Source organism: Myotis brandtii, unplaced genomic scaffold, assembly GCF_000412655.1.
Source record: "Myotis brandtii unplaced genomic scaffold, ASM41265v1 scaffold277, whole genome shotgun sequence".
Classification (NCBI taxonomy): Eukaryota; Metazoa; Chordata; class Mammalia; order Chiroptera; family Vespertilionidae; genus Myotis; species Myotis brandtii.
Window position 1 is genome coordinate 487,369 of NW_005360548.1, and position 8,360 is coordinate 495,728.

Here is an 8,360-nt window from a genome sequence, read left to right on the forward strand (position 1 = left end):
TTCTTGGGGGGGAAAGGGGTGGGGGGTTGCGGGAAGAGACTGGACTAAAATTGTACACCTATGGATGAGGACAGTGGGGAGTGTAAGGGCAGAGGGTCGGGTGGGAACTGGGTGGAGGAGAGCTATGGGGGGGGGGGGGAAAGAGGAACAACTGTAATAATCTGAACAATACAGATTTAATTTTTAAAAAAAGACTGCTGATTATTGGAAAGAGAATGGCTAGCTTACAAAATCAATGGGAAGTCAGACTAAAAATATAAGTAGGGGGAAAAAAGAGGCAGCGCCAGGAGGATGTCAACCTGGGGCCCTGAACACCATTTGCCATAAGACTCTTGAGACTCTTGAACCATTGCAAATGCTGTGGACAACTTCCCTATTATACCTGTGTTTTTGTTGTCACTTCCTTAAACAATATTCCTAATTCCAGGAAGGATTATCCAATTGGCCAAGCCATTGTCAAATATTAAAGCCTTGGGTTTCAGGGTATGCTGGTAAAAAATTTTTTTAAATATATTTTTATTGATTTCAGAGAGAGGAAGGGAGAGGGAGAGAGAGATTGAAACATCAATGATGAGAGAGAATCATTGATTGGCTGCCTCCTGTACACCCCAATCCAGGCATGTGCGCTTGACCCGAATCGAACCCAGGACCCTTCAGTCCGCAGGCCGACGCACTATCCATTGAGCCAAACCAGATAGGGCTGCTGGTGAAAACTGAATGATCCCAAAGATTCAATGGCCCTTTCAACTTCTGTGGTGAGAGGCAAAGACTTCCTACTAATGAAGTCACACAATAGGGGATCTTCCAAAATTGGAAGAGGTTTAAGACAGAGAATGTAATAAATAGCAAATGCCCTTCTGTTCATTATGTGAATTGGGTCCCTTGGAAGTAGAGGCTTAAATGGAGTTAGGAGTACATAATTTTGTTGGGGAGGGAGCGGGTAATGTGTGTTAAATACAAAAGAGGAAGGACGTAGAATGGGTCAGGAAAAATCTTCAGACCAAGTTGCATATTTCACACCCAAAAAAGAAAAAAAGAGAAGAAGTAGAATTGGCCAGGGAGATACTCAGACCACCATGCAGAGTTGCAGTTTACTCAATGGTAGCTCTGAAGTGAAGATCGCTGTTAGGGTGTCTCATGTTGGGCAAGAAGCAGTCAGGCCCTGGACCCCAGCTGTTCTCAGTTGCTGGCTGGGCTTCCTTGGAAGAGCATGGGTTCTGCACCACGCTAAAGTGGGTCCTGAAGGTGCTGCAGCTGGAGGCTGTCAGCTCACTGCACTCCTTGCAGCTGAATGGCAAGTGCTTTGCTGAAGGGAGATCTGAGTGTCACCTCTCTGTGCTTGCCACTGACAAACATACAAATACACATCATCAAAGCCTTAGTGCCCCTTCCAAAAGCATTGCATTTCAGAGCTACAAATACCCTTATAAGGCTCAGTGTGTCAATCAATGTGTGTTGACACCAATTCAATGACTACAGAAATCCCCAATTTGGAGTGCAGTGAAGAAGAAAACTATTTGGTGCAAACAGTTCAATTGTGATACAGCATGGCTGTGGAACAGCTCAATAGTGTTACAACTGAATTATGAGACAGCACGGCTCTGGAACATGTCTGGGAGTCTGCTCTCAGGTGAGGCAGCCCACAGGCGAGGGGACCCTTGGGAGAGGCCCTGCTCTGACTAGACTGCTTTGCTCCACTTCTGTCTGCTCCAGCTCCGCTCCACCTGCTCCCTTCTGCACTGCTCTATTCTGGCAGGAAATCCTCAGTATCTCAGCTCCAACCAGGAAAATGCAGGCTACAGTCTTCTGTGGAAAGGGCAAGTATGCTTTCCAAGCCACAAGGAACTGACAAATACACAGAAGTCCCTGCTTCTGGTCCTTGATTGGTTTGTCCTTATGTAAATGAGGACTCCAAATTCTCAGTTTGACCCAAAAAGCACTGTCCTGATTGGTCAAAGTGGGGCTGCTCTGATTGGTCAGTGAAGATGCTAATGGGAATATAGGTGTATAGCACCAACTGGATGGGGAAAGTCTTAGCCCTATTGGTTGAAATACAATTCCAGCAACTCCTTAACCCGTATTGAAAGTCAGGGCAGGAACTCACTGAATTCAGTGCAGCGTGTATGAAAGGCCCCTGGTTAGCAATGGCTGCTAGGCTCTGTTTGTAAATTTGAGCCCAGTTAGCCACCAAAACCTTTCTTGGTAGGCATCTTCTTGCTCACAGTCAACAAGTCCAATGGCCATCAAATGTTTTTAGCTGTGAAAACCTTCCTCAAAGTATCTTATGTACAAGTCAAACATAGAAAACAGGAGAGGTAATTGCTGACCTTTCTTTCTAGGTAAAGCACGGATAAGCTCTAGACCCTCAAAAGAGCCTTCACTGTCATTAATAAAAGCCCATTACAAAGGTCCTAGAAATTCTGAGGGCTGGAAGGTCTAAGTGAGGACCTAGGGAACAACCTGATGATGTAACAGTGACCAGGATAGAGTCATTCACTGACCACATTGGGCTCACAGTCCAGTAAAGGAAACTGACCCATCTCTTGACAGTGAGAACCCAGAGTGGTCAGAGCTCTGATGGAAGCACAGAATATAGTGTTGAAGGCTATAATGGAAAAAGAGATGCCTGGTTGCTTTGGGGCACCAGGTAGTAGGAAACAGGTTTGAGAGAGTTGATATTTCGTTTATTTTTTGGAAGTAATTTGTTTTACTGGAACAATTCTTCTCAAAAACTTGGTGAATGAACTGTCTTTATACTGTCACTGCTAGGAAGAGCCAAAAAAGACATATGAGTTAGAGAGGACATTTTCTTTATTATGGGGTTGGGTTGTGGGGTTTTGTTTTGTTTTTGTCTTTTACATAAGTTTTACTAAGATATAATTCAAATATATAAAATTCACTCATTTAGAAAGTACAATTAAATGGTCTTTGATATACTCATAGATAGGTACAACCATCACCATAGTCAACTTTAGGACATTTTTATCACATCAAAAGTAAAAGTCATACCTTCTAGGTATTACTCCCCTATGCTGTCACCTCATTCCCTACCCTAAGCAACAAGTAATCTACTTTCTGTCTGTGTAGATTATCTATTCTTGATTTTTATATGAATTGAATTATATAATATGTGGTCTTTGTGACTGGCTTCTTTAACCTAGCATAATATTTTCAAGGTTCATGCTAGTGGTACTATATAGAGAGTAGTCCCCCCTTAACCATAGAGGATACATTTCAAGACCCCCAGTGGATGGCTGAAAATGCATAAAGCACTAAACCCTACATATACTATGTTTTTTTTCTATACATACATCCCTACATTAATGTTTAATTTCTACATTAGGTACAGTAAAAGATTAACAACAATAACTAATAATAAAATTGAACAATTATGACAATATATGTAATGTAATAAAAAATTATATAAATGGCGTTAGGGCCATTATTAAGTACAATATTGGTTACATGATCACCAGCCCTGTGATACTGTGACTGTTGATTTGATAACCTTCACAAATACTAAGTGACTATGGGCAAGCAGCATATATACAGTGTGGATACACTGAACAAAGGGATAATTCATGTCTTGGGAAGGATGGAACTAGACAGTGCAATATTTCCTCATGCTACTCAAGAATAGAACACAATTTAAAATGTATGAGTTGCTTATTTCTGGAAATTATCATTTAATATTTTTGGATCACAGTTAACCTCAGGTAACTGAAACATAGAAATTGAAACTGCGAATAAGGAGAGACTACTATACCTTCAATCCTTTTTAGGACTGAATAAAATTTCCGTGCATGCATATACCAGGTTGTTTTAGTCCATTCATCTGTGGCTGAATGAATCAGCTTCCAAGGCTGGTATCTTCCTAGGTACCACAGCACGCTATCACAAACTGGGTGGCTTAGGAAAACAACACAAACTTTGCCATGGGGCACGACTCAACTGAGTGAATGAAGTCCAAGGTGTTGACAAATTTAAGGGCTGATATTTGAAAGGCAGAATTGGGGTGCTTGATAGAAGCTTCCAAAGTAGATAACGTATATTTGAACATGTGACAATTTATATGTACAGAATAGAGGATTTTGATTTCCTTGTTCATTTCATGGTGGTAGCAGTGGTGAATGCTAAGAAGGTGGCAAATATCTGTAGGAACATATATCTAAAACATATATCTAAGTTTTTGTGCCTCTGCCGCTTAGAGAATTCCCATAGAATTCAGTAGTATTACTAAAAATAATTTTTATAACAACTAGGAAGAAGGTCTGACTGGAATCTGAGGTTGAGGGAGCCCTGTGTTCTAGTGCAGAGGTCTGGAGTGGAGTTAGGTGTTAAGAAGAGATCAGCCTGGACAGGTGTGGCTGTGGTTAAAGCGTCCGTCTGCACACTGAAGGGTCCAGGGTTCAAATACCTGGTTTGCAGGGTCAATCCCCAGCCATGGTGGGGGCAACCAATCAATGGGTCTCTCTCACACACACACAGACACACACAGACACACACAGACACACACAGACACACACAGACACACACACACACACACACACACACACACACACACACACACACACAACAGTGGAAAAAATATCCTTGGTTGAGGATTATCAAAAGAAAAAGAGAGAGATCAGTCATGGTTCATATTCTATCCACTCTAGCCTTTCTCACTGAATTTTTGTTATCTTGAATACATGTTATTTCCTCCATATTTTTGGCTAAAATGGTTATTTAAAATTCTCTTCATAAACAATTGCAATCCCCTTGAAAAACAAGCAGACCAAATAATCCTTTATATACATATTCATATTTCTCTGCAAATATTGTACACAGTATAGTCTCAACCATTTCTACTAACTACAGCCATTAACCAATATAACCAACTTTTGTTTAATGGAAGAAGTAGGAAACAGAAATGTCAAGTGTTCCTGCCCATGAGTATACTTTACATATCACTTTTAAAATTATAAGGTGGAAAAAAGGACATGTGTACTACATCATCCAATGGCAGTTGCATATGCTTTATCTTATTAATTTATCATCATTCTACAATAAGTAAGTTTAATCAACAAGCATAAATTAAAACTATGTTTACTGACTCAGTCTTTTGTATCTTTGTTCTTAATTTGAAATTGTCTAGATATTCAAAGATTGTTTATTAATTAGCTCCCCTCAAAGTACTATTAGTCTAGGCCAGTGGTCGGCAAACTGCAGCTCGAGAGCCACATGCGGCTCTTTGGCTCCTTGAGTGTGGCTCTTCCACAAAATACCGACTTCTGCGCATGGGCCACAAAGTTTCAATCGCACTGTACATGCGCGCCCGCACGACTCTAGGCTCTTAAAGTTAACTAAGAATCTGAAATTGCATTGAAAAATTTAGTTCTTATGGCTGTAGCATTTTAAGAATATGATCCTTTTATAAAGACATTAATTATGATAAATTGATTCCATTAAACACATGATGTGCAATCTTAATACAATGATGATAGTTAATCTGACCCGAAGGAAAAAAAACACAGGAAAAATAGGAATATTCAAAATAACTAAGCTATTCACAAGATAATAAAACAATAACATAAACAGACTAGATTATTATGCCAACATTATTTTTACATGGTGGTAAAAGCAAAGAGAAGACATAGAGTTATTTTACACAAAAACTATTAAATCAGGTAATCATATCAACTAGGAATATTACCAGAACTTTTAAATATGTATAATTGCTTAATAGTAATTTTTGGTGCATTATATCTTGAAACCTAGTAATCAAAGTCATTAATTAAACTGATAACTAACATCCTTTTGCTTTCCCCCCAATTTACAGATTTGTCAATGAAAAAAATATGGAACCAACATTTTAAAGGTATATAAAGTTAAAAATGTATAAATATTTTATTTTCTATATTTTTAAGTTTATGTATGTGTTAGGGTCACTGAAGGAGGAATGCATGAGGCCAAATGGGATAAAGAATTATAAATTTACTAGGTTATCTGGATACTCAGATGGGCTGAGCACCCAAATGGTGTCAGCACCCAAAGACGTTTTTAAAGGACTCTAGGCGGGGTTTTTTGGGCGGAGAATTCTCTGTGCAGGTCTGGAATCTGGGAAACTCCGGAGGGGAGAGATAATGGTCTTAGCAAGTGGAATGTGGTCTAAGCAAGAGGAATGTCCGTTGTGAGGTGGCCTAAAGGTCAGTTCCCAGGGGAGGGTATTGATTCAATTATTTGAACAGTATGTACTTAATATATTGACATTGTTTCTAAAAATCTATTGAAATGTTATCCACTCCATTAAATTTCAAGAGAACTTATAATCAGATTAATTCCCCTCTTGAGACAGACAATGTTATGTCAGTTTACTGACATAAAATTGTTTTTTTTCTTAAATTTATCTTTATTGCTGAAAGTATTGCAGTCCCCTCCCCCTATTAGTCCCTTCTACCTTGCTCCCACCCGACCCCAGCCCTTCACCACACTATTGTCTGTGTCCCTGGGTTATGCATATCCTATACAGTGGGGCCTTGACTTACGAGTTTAATTCGTTCCGTGACGGAGCTCATAACTCAAATTACTTGTATGTCAAATCAATTTTCACCATTACAATGAATTGAATGCTGGGCTGATGTTGTGGCGTTCACTGTGACGTTCACTGTGCCAACTAGTGGTGGGGTATCTAAAACTGGCTTGTAACCCGAATTTTAGCTAGCAACTCAAAGCAAAAAATCAGCTGAGAGACGGCTCGTATCTCGAAAAACTCGTTAGTAGGGACACTCGTAAGTCAAGGCCCCACTGTATAATAAAAGGCTAATATGCAAATCAACCGAACTGTGGAACAATTGGTCACTATGATGCTCACTGACCACCAGGGGGCAGATGCTCAACTCAGGAGCTGCCCCCTGGTGCCACAGGGGGAGCGCCACTCAGCCAGAAGCTGGGCTCACAGCTGGCAAGCACAGCGGTGGTGGCAGGAGCCTCTCCTGCCTCTGAGGCAGCCCTAAGGAGCAGCAAGCTCAGCTTCTGGCTGAACAGTGCTCCCACAGGGGGCTCACAGCTGGCCCTTGGGGGATGTCTGACTACTGGCTTCAGCCTGTGCATTAGGGGACTGTCTTCAGCCAACATCTGTATATATAAAAGTCTAAGCGACCATTAGGACTGAATGACTGGAATGACCAGAACGACCAGTCGAGCAGTTGCTATGACGCACACTGACCACCAGGGGGCAGATGCTCAATGCAGGAGCTGCCCCCTGGTGGTCAGTGCGCTCCCACAGCCAACCTCTTGTGGCCCCTCCCTCCGGCCTGAGAGGGTGCAGGCCGGGCTGAGGGACCCCCCACCAGTGCACAAATATCATGCACCAGGCCTCTAGTATGCATATTAGTTCTTTATTTGTAACTAGAGGCCCGGTGCATGAATTTGTGCATGGCGGGGGGGAACCACGGGAAGTTGGCCATAGGGGGAGGGACCACAGGAGGTTGGCCACCAGTCCTGAAGAGGGAGCTGGCCCTCGGCCCCCCCTGGGGAAGGGGCCACATCTGCTGCCACCCATCCCCTGTTCCCCATCCCAGCCTAGGGCCCAAAAGCCCTGGTGGGGTCAGAAGAGGAGGCAACAGTCACTGGGCCAGGCACGGAAGGAACGGATGCCGATGCCGCCATCGCCGCCCCACCACCACACAGTTCTCCGCCTGCCCCCCTCCTTCCTTCGCTGCCACACTGCCACGATGGCAGGCAGGCAGCCCCCAAGGAAGTAAGAGGATGGGAGTGTGACAAACTCTTGTGTTGAGGACTGACTTTCAATAGATCGCAGCAAGGGAACTGCTCTGCTTGTTCTGGGTCTGAAACCCAGACCCAGAAGCAGGTCTCTACGAATGGTTTATAGCACCTGGGGCTGATGGGGGTGGGCTGGCCGGCCGGAGGGAGGGGCCACAAGAGGTTGGCTGTGGGAGCGCACTGACCACCAGGGGGCAGCTCCTGCATTGAGCATCTGCCCCCTGGTGGTCAGTGTGCGTCATAGCAACTGCTCGACTGGTCGTTCTGGTCATTCCAGTCATTCAGTCCTAATGGTCGCTTAGACTTTTATATATACAGATGTTGGCTGAAGACAGTCCCCTAATGCACAGGCTGAAGCCAGTAGTCAGACATCCCCCAAGGGCCAGCTGTGAGCCCCCTGTGGGAGCACTGTTCAGCCAGAAGCTGAGCTTGCTGCTCCTTAGGGCTGCCTCAGAGGCAGGAGAGGCTCCTGCCACCACCGCTGTGCTTGCCAGCTGTGAGCCCAGCTTCTGGCTGAGTGACGCTCCCCCTGTGGGAGCGTACTGGCCACCAGGGGGCAGCTCCTGAGTTGAGCATCTGCCCCCTGGTGGTCAGTG